Here is a 14794-nt window from a genome sequence, read left to right as displayed (position 1 = left end):
CGGATCATTCGGGTTTGGGTAATTCAGGTAATGGGTCGGGTTTGGGTAATTCGGGTATTACCCGAAATATTTAATTTTTTTAATAGCACCTGAAAATAAATTTAATGAAATAAATATGTTGTGTTCTATTAGTCTTGTTTATATAAACAAACGACACATAAACGAAGTTACTTAAACTTTGAACATTGAGATTTTTTAGTCAATAATACTTAAGAAAATTATAGTTATAAGTTTAAAATGTTTACGAAAATTGTAGCCATAATTGAAGATCTTAGTTTAAAAGTTTAAAATGTTTAAGAAAAGACAAAACTGCACAAATGGTCCCTGTGGTTTGCTCAAATTGTCACTTTGGTCCAAAAAAGTTTTAACTAGCGCCACAAGTCCAAAGTTTTATTTTATTGCGAGTTTAGTCCAGTTTTCTATAAACCTTTTCATATTGACTATTTTGCCCTTATATTTTTCTTCAGTTTTTTTTTATTATTTAAATATTTTTTTTGATTAAAAGAAAAAATAAAAAAGAAAATTTTCATTTTCTATTTTATTTTATAATTTTTTATAACAAAATAAAAAAATAAAAATGAAATCTCTCTCTCTCTCTCTCTCTCTCCAACACCACACACAACCTTTATACCTCCCTCATTGGATTGAAAACCACTCCACCAACATACCTCAAACCTTCTTCACTCCCTTCCATCATTTTTCTCGTCTATTTTCTTCCAAGAAACACAAAGGAAAACGTGGCAGCCACCACTAGTCACCACACTGCCACCTTCTGCCATCGTGTACCACCAATTCACAACCCATTATCCCTCATTCTTCCAGTGACACAACAACCCCCAAGCAACCCTCCAACATGTTTCCTTACCTCTTCCCTTTTCCCCTCCGACGATCATTGTAGACATAAGCAAAAAGGAAGTAGCCGATAGGCTGCCAGGCAGCCTCCTACCACCGTAGAGCTGCTCTTGGTCACCACCATCGACCACCTTTGTTATGTTGCTGCTGCTACTACGTAAGAATGACAATGAGAGGTTAAAGCCGCCAACAATATTAGGTTTAGGAGGAGATGTACGCTATTCATGTCATCTAAATTTCAAGTTGCAGGTATGCTATCATTGTTGCTCCAATTGAGGGTTTTCGAGCCCTAATCACACCTAAATCAAATTTATCGGGGCAATTTGAACCCTAGAATGTAGAATGCTTTAATGGAGAAAGATGTAGGGCTCATTGCTTTTATCTGTTTGTTGAACATAGTCCTAAACCCTGAAGATTCTTGCAGTGGCGGGTGGTGGCTGTTTTTGGTGGGTTTATATGCTGAAATCGACGAGAGGGAATAGAAATCTCACCTGTAACTAGATGGATGAAGCAGAAAATGACGAGGGAGTTGTTTGGGAATCGAAACAGGAGGCAAAGCGGAAGATGCTAGACTACCTTTCTTCTCCGGTGAATAAAGAATCATAGTTGCTTGTGATCGGGACTGTTTCAGCGGAGATCGACCTGATCAGAGGGTGTTTGGGTTCAGTTGACACACGACGGGAGAGGCTGGATAGCTTGGTCGGAGGCAGCAGCCTCCGGAGAAAATAACAAGGGTAAATCTATCATTTTAAATATTTTTAAATCAAACTGGACCAAAATCGTAACAAAATGAAAACTTTGGACCTGTGAGTCAAAACTTTTTTAGACCAAAGTGGCAATTTTGAGCAAACCACATGGACCTTTTGTGCAGTTTAGTCATAAGAAAATTGTAGCCATAAGTTTTGTCATGTTGAAGTTTCTTCAATATAATGAGTTTGTTAGTTGCAATAAAAACTAAAGAGAATTTCATATATGCACCTCTTAAACTTCAAAATATCATATTTACCCTTCGTAAACATTCAAAATATTATATTTGCCCAAATCCTTTTTTATAATGTTTTTAGTATTTTATAATAATTTTTTATACCTTAGAATTATTATAATAATTAAAAAATTTAACCATATTATCCTTACGTCTATGATATTTTGAAATGAAGTTGGGTAAATATGATATTTTGATGTTTAAGAAGGACATATATGAAATTCTCCCTAAAAACTATAATCTAGAAAACAATTAAGTTTTAAAAAACATGACGACATATAAACAAATACTTTTAATATTGTTGGTGTCATACTTCCACAATAAAAGAGATTCATATTTTACAATAATGATAATTAGTTTAAACGGGATCAAACACCTGCTACAGAGTACAAACTCTACAAAAGAAAAAAAAAAGATTTTTAAAATAATTCGGGTAATTCAGGTATACCTAAGATTCTAAATGACGTGAGGTGTGGCGTGGCGGCAAGGTCAAGCCTCAAGTTTAACGAGCCATGGCGAGCCACGGCGTTTTACAAGGCGTGATGTAAGACGGCGATTTTGTATTAATTTATAATTATAATACCACGTAAATATAAATTTATATTAAATATAACTACTTTTTGGAAGTGTTATATTAATAACTAATAACAAAAAGTTAACAAAAAAAACACAATACTTGTATTACCGATTAGAAAAGACAAAAAAATTGCAAAAAAACGTGTCTCAAATGAAAAAACACGTTCCATAACACGCCATAACGCGCCATGGCACGCCTTGCCACGCGTCACACCTAACAACAACGTTATGAAGCTTTTCGTAACGACTAAGTAATGCTTCACGCCATGGCGCGCCTTGGCACGCGCCTTTTAGAACACTGGGTATACCCGAAACCCAACAAACATACCCTATACCCGAAAAAAATTACCCGATACCCGAAAAATCGGGTGGGTAATTAGGGTAACGGGTATTTTCGATAGGGCAAGTTGTTTGTTCTTTGCCTTGGGGGTAATCAAAGGCTAACAACTTATACCCTGGTCATACTTCGTTGCTAACCATTTGGGATTTTATTCGAGAGTTTGAAGCTTTGTGGAGTTGTTTCTTAGTACATGTTTGACGTTTGATATTACTCAGCATTTTGTTATTCTATGTGTTTTTGTTTATATGTATAATTTTTTCCCTTGACTCTCTTATTTTTATTGAACTTGTAACCATGCTTAATGAACTAACTAGATGATGAGCCCCACTTTGCGGGGATGGATTTAGACAACTCCGATCATTTTGGCAACTCCGTGCTTGTTATCGATAGAGAGGATTACATGGTAATTTGGTATGTCTTATGTAGATATTCTTGCATGGACAATTTGTTTGCAGAATGTGATGGCTTGAGTATGAATTTTGTACAAAATATTAATTTTCTAGCAAAGAGTTAACTATAGAATGCGGTTTGGTTTGGAAACAGAAAAGTTAAAGGGGGTGGAAAAGTAATCGTTGGTGCTGACTCTGATTAAGTGTTTATGAGACTCGTTCTTGAAGAAGATTCAAGAATCCAACATATTATCCACTGTTGGACATATAATCGCAACTAAAAACTGAACAGAAAACTCACTTACATAATAAAAGGTTACATCAATATCTAACACTCTTAAATAGTATCCATGCATACGGAGGTGTTTATGCAATAATAGATTGTAATCTGAAGGCTCCGATTTGGCCTTTCCAATCCTCTTCTTATTGTCAGCAAATCTTGCCCTCTTTCTTTTCAATGTTGATGGTGTGACCAACCTTTGTATCTATAGAGCCTTGCTCACTTCATTACCTGTATGTATTAAATTCCTATTAAAACCCTCGGTCAATGAATAAGTTCAATCACCCTTTTGCTAAAATATATGTATAACGAAAGAAATAACAATGGAATAAAATTATAAAAGAATTAGTCCAATATCTTGTGCTAGGTCAGCTTCTCTTGTCATTAAGTTGTAAAGATCATTTTGCCCCCAACTTTTGCCTTTCAGTTTGAGGTTTCATGGTAGGGAATCAGTATGTTTGTTTCTTTATCTACTAATAAAAGATAAATTTATATTGTTAATATTATTTATTTATTTTTTTACTTTTTATAATATAAAATAACATCATACTGTTTACAAATTGTAGTTAAAAAAGAGTAAATGAAAGAAAAACCCTAATATTTTGGGTAATTTTTTTCATTTGAAAATTATAAAATTTCAACTTTTTAACCATTTGATATTTGGGAATTGAAAAAAAAAAATTCATAGAAAGTTACTTTCTATAAATTAATAAATCAATTTCCATTTCTATACACACAACCCATGAGTATATCATTAATATAATGTAGGAAAAAAATTCATAGAAAGTTACCTAGCTGGAGGTGAGAATAGGAGCAACATCATAGATAGGACTCCATTGATTTTGCAAGATGTCCAAACACACTACATAAAATTAATAAATTGTTTCTTATAGCTAGAGTTATGGTTGTACTTACTATTTGGGTGGAACAGACGACATACAAATCTCACAGTTGGTGCCTTATTAAAATAATCCTCTAATTATTGTAGCGGAAAGAAAATGATGTTACGCTCATCCCATGGACTGTCATCCATGCTGAAATAAAAAGACAATATGTATTAGATAATATGTGATTGGAATATAAATGTGTATAAAAATGAAAGAAAATGGAATCAATTGTAAGAATTTTGATATGTTAATATTACTGAGCACCTATAGGGGCAAAATGGTCAAACTGTTGTACAATGTGAGTAATAGATAATATAAAGAGGAAATAAAACAAAATTACACACCTTCCCTACGAAATTACTCAAGAGATGCCATACTACATCAGTATGCCCTTCAATTTCAACAGGAATGCTTACAGAACCATATCCCAATCATATATCGACACACAGATCTATCCAAAAAGGAGTAATAGCTAAAATTAAAAAATAACCACAAGAAGATAGAAGAATAAGTAATTACATACATGCATTGATGGAGGCTTAAGTTGTGATCTTAAATCCTAAACTGCAGACTGAATATGAATTGTTTTCAAAAAAAAAAAAAAACATTTAAATCTGATATCTCATGTTCCCGCATTGTAATGGTTACTATAAATGCAACTTCCTTTTTCTTTGCTTTTTCTAGCTGAACAAATATATGGTAAAAAAACATGAATTAGAATTCATAAACCATGGTTAGTTTATTAGTTAACTGATGTTACTGGTTAACCTAATCTCTAAGTAATTCTTCAGAAGATTTTAAATTGTAGAGTTAAGTGACAACATTTTTAGGTTCTGCATAAATAAATTAGTTAAATATCATCAATAACCATAATTCATCTTTTTTTTTTATTTATAAGAGGGTAGCTAAAAAATATGTTACAAAAAACAACCTGTTGTAATGTAGGAGTCATTCTGAAGTGTAGAATGCCACTTTTGAATTTCTGACTTTGTAGCTTCAAGCTCTAACTGGGACAAAGATCATTAAGATAACAAAGAACACCATTAATATTGTATTTAGTTCTTACTGTATGATTGTTAAAAATATTTAGAGCATATTTATTTAAAAAAGAAAAAATATACATACTTGACCTGTGGCAAGATTATCTTTACAGCTCTGGAGACTACAAAAGTCGCAATACAAAGAAATATAAGCAAGGGTTAATTTCTGTATAATATTACAAAAGACATGATATTACCTTTCAGGTAGAGATAAAACCATCCTAATTATTTGCTACACCTGATGCAGTTTCTTATGTTTTTGAGTTAGCCTGAGATGCAATAAATAAATCATTAGTCATCAATATGAAATCTCTTGTTAGCTTCCGATTTGATATTAACAAAAACAAATACATATGCTCCATATACAACTAATGTTAAACCAGTTAAAAAAACCATAGAAATGCACTTGTAGTTTCATAATATTATCAATTCAACCAATCAACTAAGGGGCAAAATATGGAAAAGCACAACAGATTTTCACCATTTAATAATAATAATAATAATAATAATAATAATAATAATATATAACAACAAATAAAATCAATAAAAGCTCTCACCAATATGTTCCAGCACCCTAAGAAGTAAGCTCCATGCCTTGGGATCCAACATCATCCTCTACAATTATACTAAGTCCAAAATCAGTTACTTTTGCAACACCGAATTCATCAAAAAGGACATTTCCAGGCTTCAAATCATCATGAATAATCTTCTAGTTTCTTTTCTTCAAATAAGTCCTTGAAATACTTGATATGTTGTCGACCATCTCTGATATTTCGATGGAATTGCAAGAACTCGAAATTGATCGAGAAGAACTCGAAACACACCACATTCGCAATCGATAATCGATTGGATTAAAGAGGCGGTCATGCTACTTTCATTTCTTTACAAACTTCAATTTGATCTGATAATCAAAAAATGGGTCCATAATTAGAGCATATGCACATCGTCCGTATCAGTTCCAGCGGTGGGTAGTTAAAGAGAAATGAATCAAAAGAAAATTAGTAGAAGAAAAAATGAGTAAAAAGAAAAATGAAACAGATACCTATTACGTTCCTAGAAACAGGGGTTTCGCTCCATTCGATGCACCTAAGAACCAATGACGAAGTAACCATACTCGAAACCCTCCAATTTCAGTTTTTCAATAGATGTGCTGGTGGGGGTAAATAGTGGCGAGTAGTGGGAGGTATGAGATTGTGATCATCTAGTGTCGACCAGACCGATGGTCCGTGACAGTAGGGGGATTCGATGGTGGTGCGTTGGGGGATGTGTCGCAGGCGATGCATCGACAGTGGGTTGTTGGTGGTGGTATATAGATAGAAGACGGGAACATACAATTGAAAGTGGAAGAAAAGTATCGGTGGAAGGAGCGGTGATGGGTGGAAACGAAACAGAAGAGAGAAGGTGCAGGAGTAGGTTTTTCTGGAAAGACTGGTTATTGATTACGCTTCTAGAGAGATGAAAGAAGGTTGGGGTGGTGACCGTGTACACAAATCCAAATATGATTGGAAGAGAAAGCGGTGAAGAAAACTTGTGTTACCAACAATATAGATATCGACACAAAAGGACCCAAAACATAAAATGGATAGAAGTCAACACACTAACATACACGGAGGACCATTCCTGCCTAAAATACCATGAGTTCACTATTCCTAATATATATATATATATATATATATATATATATATATATATATATATATATATATATATATATATAGAGAGAGAGAGAGAGAGAGCTAGGTTCAAATGTTTTTAGCAAATAGTGTGTGACTAAATGCACCAATGAGAATTCAAGAATAATAAATCATTAAATAAATTAAAAAAGGGTATAATGGTAAACTTCCTATATCTAATTATGGTAAAAAAATAATTCAATGAATATCTCCTTAATTACTTTAACCCTACAAATCCCACATCCCTAACCTTAAAGAGTACGGTAGCTTCCTTAAATCATCGATACCTCAATTCCTCCTTTCCACCAGAAATGGATCCTTACATCCGAACACCACCGTCTGCCTATTATCCGCCATCATGACAGAAACTTCTAGATCCTCTATCCAACTGCTCTTCTTCCGCAGTTGCATGTTCGTCGGCCTATTATGATCAGAAAGAGGCTAGAAGTGAGGGTTCGGTGGTGCTGGTGGATCGCTATCATAGGCGATGGAGGGAGGCCGGCAGCGTAGGGATGCTCCCTTTGACTCCATTCTTCTTCTGGTCCGATCATCTTGAAACACAAGGGTGGTTGCAAATTAGGAGTTGTAAGGCGACAGTAAGTCGTATGGGGTGGTGGAAATCGGCAGGTGGGTGGAATCGGTGATGGAGGAAGCTGGGCAACAATGATTCAATCAATAGGTAAAGGCTCCTTCTTTTCTTTTTTTTCTTGTTTGATTTGGCAGAACTACATAGGTGTTCGTTTGATTAAGAATCGATGGATGTTTGTAGAAATGCCTCAAAGAGAATTTGGCAGCTTTGCTGTAGAAATAGCGTGAAAGAAAATTTGATTTCTATGTTGCACGCCAGGTGTTTGTAGAAATGCCTCAAAGAGTATTTCTTTTATTTTCTTCATTAAACCTTTTGATATGTTTTTTTGTTGTTTTATTAGCTCCTTATTTGTTAATTACCTGAGTAGCATCAATCTTTGCTATTGGTATTTGATTTTAATCAATTTAGGGTGGAGATTTGATTAAGGGTTTATAAGAGATTTTCACAAATTTGAGACATTTTAGAACTTAAACATTCTCAAAAGCATTTGTAATTACCTGATTAAATAAGCAATATGTGGAAAATATCAAAATCTAACCTTCTAATATTTGAAAATTATTAAACTTAACATGTTCCACTGTTAACAATTTTATAATCTTGATTTAGTAGCAAATTTTATGTATTCTGTCAGAATGTATTCTATGTATTCTATCGTATTCTATGTAACATTTCAGTAATTCCGACAGAATGCATTTATACATTCTATGCTTTAGAATGTTTATATATAGAGAAATACGATTACAAATGGAAAATCACATGCTTTTAATTCTTTATAGTGGCATGTAAAGTTATAACTAGCATATTTTATTCTATGTATTCTGCGAGATTGTATTCTATGTATTATGCAAGATTGTGTTTTGTATATTCTACCGGAATGAATTATATGTATTCTCCCAGAATGTATAAATTAATAGGAATTGCAAGCAACATGTTTTTAACCATTATTAGTTTTTGTTGCATTTGTGATAGGAATGGTCGGAATAATGACTTGAAGACCTGATAAGAATGACTTGAAGAATGAGCCAAAGATTGATGACACTCACAGTTTAAGAATATTCTTATTTTTTAAGAATTACACTTGTATTTATTCATTAACTGTATATTCAAGAATGCTGATTTTTTATGATATTCTTTTAGAATATGTATAAATATATTAAAATGTAGAAGGCTATTAGTATGTAAGAATATGTATGAATTTGTATTTAAGTTCGAATGTATATGAAAATATTAAAATGTTGTTATTCTTTAACTAGGAGTTCAAGAATTCTGTTATTCTTCGTTAATATTCTACTAGAATTAAACTCTGAAAGAACATCATTCAAACGAAAATCCATTCTGACAGAATAAAATCGGTTATGTTTACAAATTATGTTTAGAATTAATTAGAATTAATTTAAAAAATTCATATTTTAAAATTAGAAGTGTTAATGATCCCTTAAAATTCGAAAATTACCTTTTGCTGAAATTTGTGTGATTATATGGTACATGCTACTCTATTGTAATATCATAGACCCTCAGATCATAATCATTGATTTTATTCATCCGGTGGTCCAGATCTGTGCATTCTGGCACACAATAGTTAGTAAAAACAAAATAACCTAAGCCTATATATATATATATATATATATATATATATATATATATATATATATATATATATATATATATATATAAGGACCTTAGATCAAACAATTTATCAAACAATGACTATCAACAAGAACAACGAAGTTTCACAAAGAACTTTCACTAAGAATAATAATCTCACAAAGAGATTATCGAATGCACAAAGCGGCTATTAGGGTTTGTGAAAGATAATTCTCGCAAACATGTACAAAAGACTATATATAACTAATCTAGGCAATCCCTACAAATCAGGGATATACCAGCTAACTAATAGACGATAACTATGGAAACAAGATAAGTACTAAATTTGTTACAAAATGTTGAATATAAAACTATACACTGAACAATTGGTATGCTGACGCTAATGCTGACATTGGGTTATGTGCTGACGTTGAGTGATCAGTTTCAAACATCATCATATTATAAGGTTCGACCTTACAATCTCACCCAATATAATGATGTTCAAAACCAGCTAGACTAGAACACCTCTGGACAAAAATTCTTCATACTCAGCTTCAGCTTCTACTTTCACTGGTCAGTAAGGACTATCCAGTAGCTCTTGTCTTCTATTCAGTAACTCCATAGCAATCAGTATGTGAAACTCTCCAGAGAGATCTTGATGACTCATACACATTTGTCTTAAACCAACAAGATGTTCTGTTGGAGCCCTTGGAATTTCTGTAGTACGCTGAAAACACATTTTCCTGTTCTTATCAAGATAAAACATTCCATGTTTAGGAACAGAGATGAACATATGTTGAATCGGCTCAACACCGATAGGAAGAGAGTTGTTTATTCCTTCAACACCAAAATTTAGAACCAATACATCTTCACTATCAACTTGAAATCTAGTTCTTCTGATTCTTGGAACTGAGGAACTTGGGCCTTGCTGCTGAGGATGTTGTGTAGGAACAAGATCAAGATGCTGAACTTTCTTGATCAGTAAGTGAAGAGCACAGGTCAGTTCTGAAGAAAGAGATGAAGTTTGCTTGGATGCTAATTCGAGCAATTCCATCCATTCAGAGTATCTGTATCTTATCAGCTCGTCTCTCTTGACAACTTCAGTGTACGGATGTTGAGGACCTTGACGAGTGATCATCAACGTAAGAATTTTCTCGTTATGAGGTTTTGAGGCTTTAACTTTGATGATCTTATCACTGCTCACTCTTCGTTTAAAAACATCTTGAAACCTCTTGCGATCAATCTTGTCGAGAACACTATCAGTCCTTGACTTACTGCTACTGGGAGGAGGCTGTGAAGATTTAGATTTGAACTGATATTCTAAAAACCTTTGCATCTGAGCTTCAAAGGATCCTTTGGCCTGAAGTTTGTGCTAAATGAGGGATTCATCAGCTTGAGCAATATTCTTTAGAAGCTGAGCTTTATTGGCTTCATCAAGCATTTGCTTAACTTGATCAGGAGATATGTTCCATTCAGCTACCAATTTGGATATGCTGACAATGGACTTAGATTTCTTGCTGGGAAGAAAAGTGTCAGTATGTAAATTAGAAAATTCAGTATCTGCTGCCTTGCGCTTGCGAGATAGAGGTTGAAGATCCTCGCTAACTACATCTGAGTCTTCTCCTTGAACTGGCACAGTGGGATCAATGAAGTTCATGTCTAGCATCTAACACTCATCATCATGCTCATCTTCATCATCATCCGAGTCTTCTCCTTGTACTGGCACAGTGGGATCAATGAAGTTCATGTACAGCATCTGACACTCATCATCATGTTCATCTTCATCATCATGCTCACTATCTTCAGTAAGCTTTTCAGTTTCTGTTGGTCTCTCAGAGTCGTGCATAGGCTGTGGTGACTCGATTTGATTTAAAATGTTCTTTTCAGATCCAAGCTCAACAGAATCAGTTTCTCCCCCTTTTTGATCATCATCATCATTTGGGCCAGGGGAAGGAGTTGACAGAAGAACTCCCTTCAGTTGGTTGACATCAACCTCAATACGTAGAAGACGCTGACTCATGTCTCGAGTCAGTGTAAGAAGCTCATTAAACTCCGAGGCAGGGATTTGAATGAGCTGAGTACCTGGAATTTCTTGTGATCGATGCTGCTCCCCCTGAGAAGGTTGCTCCCCTGAGCATATGGTTGCCTCCCCTGAGATTGTTGCTCCCCCTGAGCTGAGTGAACCCTTTCAGTGACAGAAATAGTATGATGAGAAAGTTGAGGGGAGATATGACCACCGTCTTGCATTTCAGCTTGTAGATCAGCATGAATTTCGTTGTTATCATCAGCTCATTCATCAGTGTCAGTGTTTAGTGAAGGAACGGTATATGGATTTGCGATCCATTCTCGCATCCGATCAGAGATACCGATGTCATTTGCCAGTGGATCATCCTGATACATTCGTACTGACATGCGTGGGCATTGGATGGGGTTTTCAGAGTGGGAGTAGTAGGCTTCAGCGAAAAATTTATCCAGGACAAGAGCAATCCAGCATGGAAATGGGACATGATCAGCTCGTACATTGGCACGAAGAAGTTGGACAAGCTGATCAAAGAAGAAAGCCTCATAATCAAGACGTTTGTTGAAAAGAAGGGAACAAACAACTTGTTGCTCATAAGTACTCAGTTGATCACCACTACGAGATTTGTGACCCACGCATTTGCAAAGTGACCCGGTGAAGAACTTCCATCCGGGAGTCATACATTGACGCAGAATGAGAGCTGATCGAGCACCAGCCTTCGAGTGATCATAGCCTAGTTGATCAAAGAGGTGTCGACAACGTTCAATAGTTGGAAGCTCAGAGAATGGTTCAAAATTTTTTAACTTGAGTGCAGCACTGAGGAGATCAGCGGTGATGAAAACTGAGCGAAGGCCACGCCCAATAGTGCCGGAGATGACGTTGTTTTCATTATTAACCGTTGCGGTGTAGTAGAACTCACATGCTTGTTCGGGAAAGAACTCTGAGGGAACCTCACTGATAGCGCATCGAAGTCTGCAGGATGCTAAAAATTTGACAAAATCATTGAGTCCAAGACCGCGATGAACATCTGGTATATCAGGGTTGAAAACGAAATTTGTGGATTTGATGTCTATGGGAAGAGGAGGAGAGTTTGGAGCTGGGACGAATCTTCTTGAAGTGGAGGAGAAATTAAACAGGGATGCCGCCATTGAAGAGAGTTTGGATTCTAGGGTTTTGAGGAGAGAGAAGGAAGTTTGAATGATGGGAGGAAGGTTTGGGAGAGAGGTAAAAAAGTTTAAATATGGAATTAAACGTTTTTTTTTAAAAAAAAGGTAATGATTATCTTTATCGGAAATAACTGTGTATCTTAACAAACTGTCAAATCAAAAAAATAGTCGTTGGGTAAAAAGAGTCGTTATACTAAAGAGGAAACGACAATCAGTGTCGGCGGAAGCGCTGAGATAAGTGTCACGAAAAGTTACATGCTGAAAGATAGTTTGTCCTCAATTCAAGGTACAACTTGCTTGTTTAAGGTTAGCAAGGTGGTTGGTGCGTGTGATAGATATTGGTTTAATTATCTAACCATCGGCACAGAGTGTTGAGTCTTTATCAGTGAGTGGTGCTTCTTACTGAATCATTAGACACTGCGTGAGAAGAAGGTGAAGAGAGGATTGTTGCGTGTGATAGACCTTGGTGTTTTGGTCTAACCATCGGCAAAGACTGTTAGACTCTCATCAGCATGTGTTTTGTCATACTGAATCATAGAATCAGTGTAAGATTGGTAAGAAGGGATAGTTGTGTGTGATAGACCTTGGTGTTTTGGTCTAACCATCGGCAAAGACTGTTAGACTCTCATCAACATGTGTTTTGTCACACTGAATCACAAAATCAGTGTAAGATTGGTAAGAAGGGATAGTTGTGTGTGATAGATCTTGGTGTTTTGTCTAACCATCGCCAAAGAGTTTCAAGTTGTTATCAGTGTATGGTTGAATACAGTGAATCATTCAACTTTAGTTTAGAAGATTTGTAGAAGAGATAGAGTTAAGAGATCATACAATGTACTCAACATGGTAAACATCATCAGCACATCATCATCAACAAAAGAATACATTAGTTTATAAGACAATAGCAAACATTAGTAAAACATTTTAAAATCCAGAGTGATCATTCCAAGTTCTCTAATAATGTGAGCATTAGTTTGAGTATCCAGGGCCTTGGTGAAAATATCAGCTAGTTGATCTGAAGTCTTGACATGTTTTAGAACAACCTTGCCCTTCTCAACATTGTCTCTGATGAAGTGATGTCTGATATCGATATGCTTTGTCTTTGAGTGCTGAACAGGATTCTGTGTGATCTGAATGGCACTGGTGTTATCACAGTATATAGGAGTCTTTGTGAATTTAAGCCCATAGTCTAAAAGTTGATTTTGAATCCATAAGAGTTGAGCACAACATCTCCCAGCTGCAACATACTCAACTTCTGCAGTGGAGACAGCTACCGAGGTTTGTTTCTTGCTAGACCAACTGATTAGTCGATTTCCAAGGAAATGACATCCACCTGACGTGCTCTTCTTTTCTAAGTTGCATCCTACATAGTCGGAATCAGTGTATCCAAAGAGTTCAAGTGCTGAATCACGAGGGTATCATAATGCCAAGTTCTGAGTGGCCTTTAAGTATCAAAAGATGTGTTTAACTACAATGAGATGAGACTCCTTGGGATTAGCTTGGAATCTAGCACAAAGAATGGTTCCAAACATGATATCAGGGCGACTTGCAGTGAGGTAGAGAAGAGATCCAATCATTCCTCGATAAAGAGAGTGATTAACATCAATGCTGGTGGGATCAGCGTGTAGCTTATCATTCTTGGACACCGGAGTAGAAGCCGGTTTGCAGTCGCTGAGAGAGTGCTTAACAAGCATGTCAGCAATATATTTACTTTGATAAATTGAGATACCTGATTTTTGTTGCTGAACCTCAAGACCTAAGAAAAAGGTCATCTTCCCCATCATGCTCATTTTGAACTTTTGAGACATGATCTCAGCGAATTCCTTGCTCAGCTTCTCATTTGGAGATCCAAAGATGATATCATCAACATAGATTTGAACAAGAATCATGTCTGAGCCTTTGTTTTTGATGAAGAGAGTATTATCAATTGATCCTCTTCTGTAGCCATTTTCAAGAAGATATGATGTCAGTGTCTCATACCAGTCCCTAGGAGCTTGCTTCAGTCCATATACAGCTTTATCTAGTCTGTACACATAGTCAGGATGCTCTTTGTCTTCAAAGCCTGGGGGTTGTTTGAGAAACACTTCTTCTTCTAACACACCATGAAGAAATGTTGTTTTGACATCCATCTGGTAGATAATGAAGTTCATGTATGAGACATAAGCAAGAAACAGTCTGATTGCTTCAATGCGGGCAACTGGAGCAAAAGTTTCCCCGTAGTCAATAGATTCAATTTGAGTGAACCCCTGAGCTGTGAGTAATAATACCATCTTTATCAACCTTGTTGCGGTAGACCCAGCGTGTTCCGGTGATGATCTTTCCGGATGGTCTGGGAACAAGAGTCCAAACCTTGTGCCTTTCGAACTCGTTCATCTCATCTTGCATGGCTTTAATCCAGTCAGCATCTTGAAGAGTTCAG

The 14794-nt window shown here is 35.6% G+C and overlaps 1 long non-coding RNA gene across 3 annotated transcripts; it reads right to left on the bottom strand.

The window, feature by feature from the left end:
* Positions 1 to 3417: 3417 nt before the first annotated feature.
* LOC145034348 (uncharacterized) lies at positions 3418 to 6849 on the bottom strand. Of its 3 annotated transcripts, none has more exons than XR_013678039.1 (8): positions 6389 to 6849; positions 5904 to 6247; positions 5544 to 5615; positions 5432 to 5468; positions 5238 to 5313; positions 4651 to 4757; positions 4211 to 4453; positions 3418 to 3650 (listed from the first exon to the last, which is right to left on the bottom strand). It is a non-coding gene; the product is annotated as an uncharacterized LOC145034348 (long non-coding RNA). The 3 variants fall into 3 exon arrangements; XR_013678040.1 differs by having other exon boundaries at positions 4335 to 4453; XR_013678041.1 differs by having other exon boundaries at positions 5238 to 5309.
* Positions 6850 to 14794: the final 7945 nt, after the last annotated feature.

Source organism: Lactuca saligna, chromosome 3 (assembly GCF_052625555.1).
Source record: "Lactuca saligna cultivar CGN05327 chromosome 3, ASM5262555v1, whole genome shotgun sequence".
NCBI lineage: Eukaryota > Viridiplantae > Streptophyta > Magnoliopsida > Asterales > Asteraceae > Lactuca > Lactuca saligna.
This window is presented reverse-complemented; position numbering and strand designations above follow the sequence as displayed.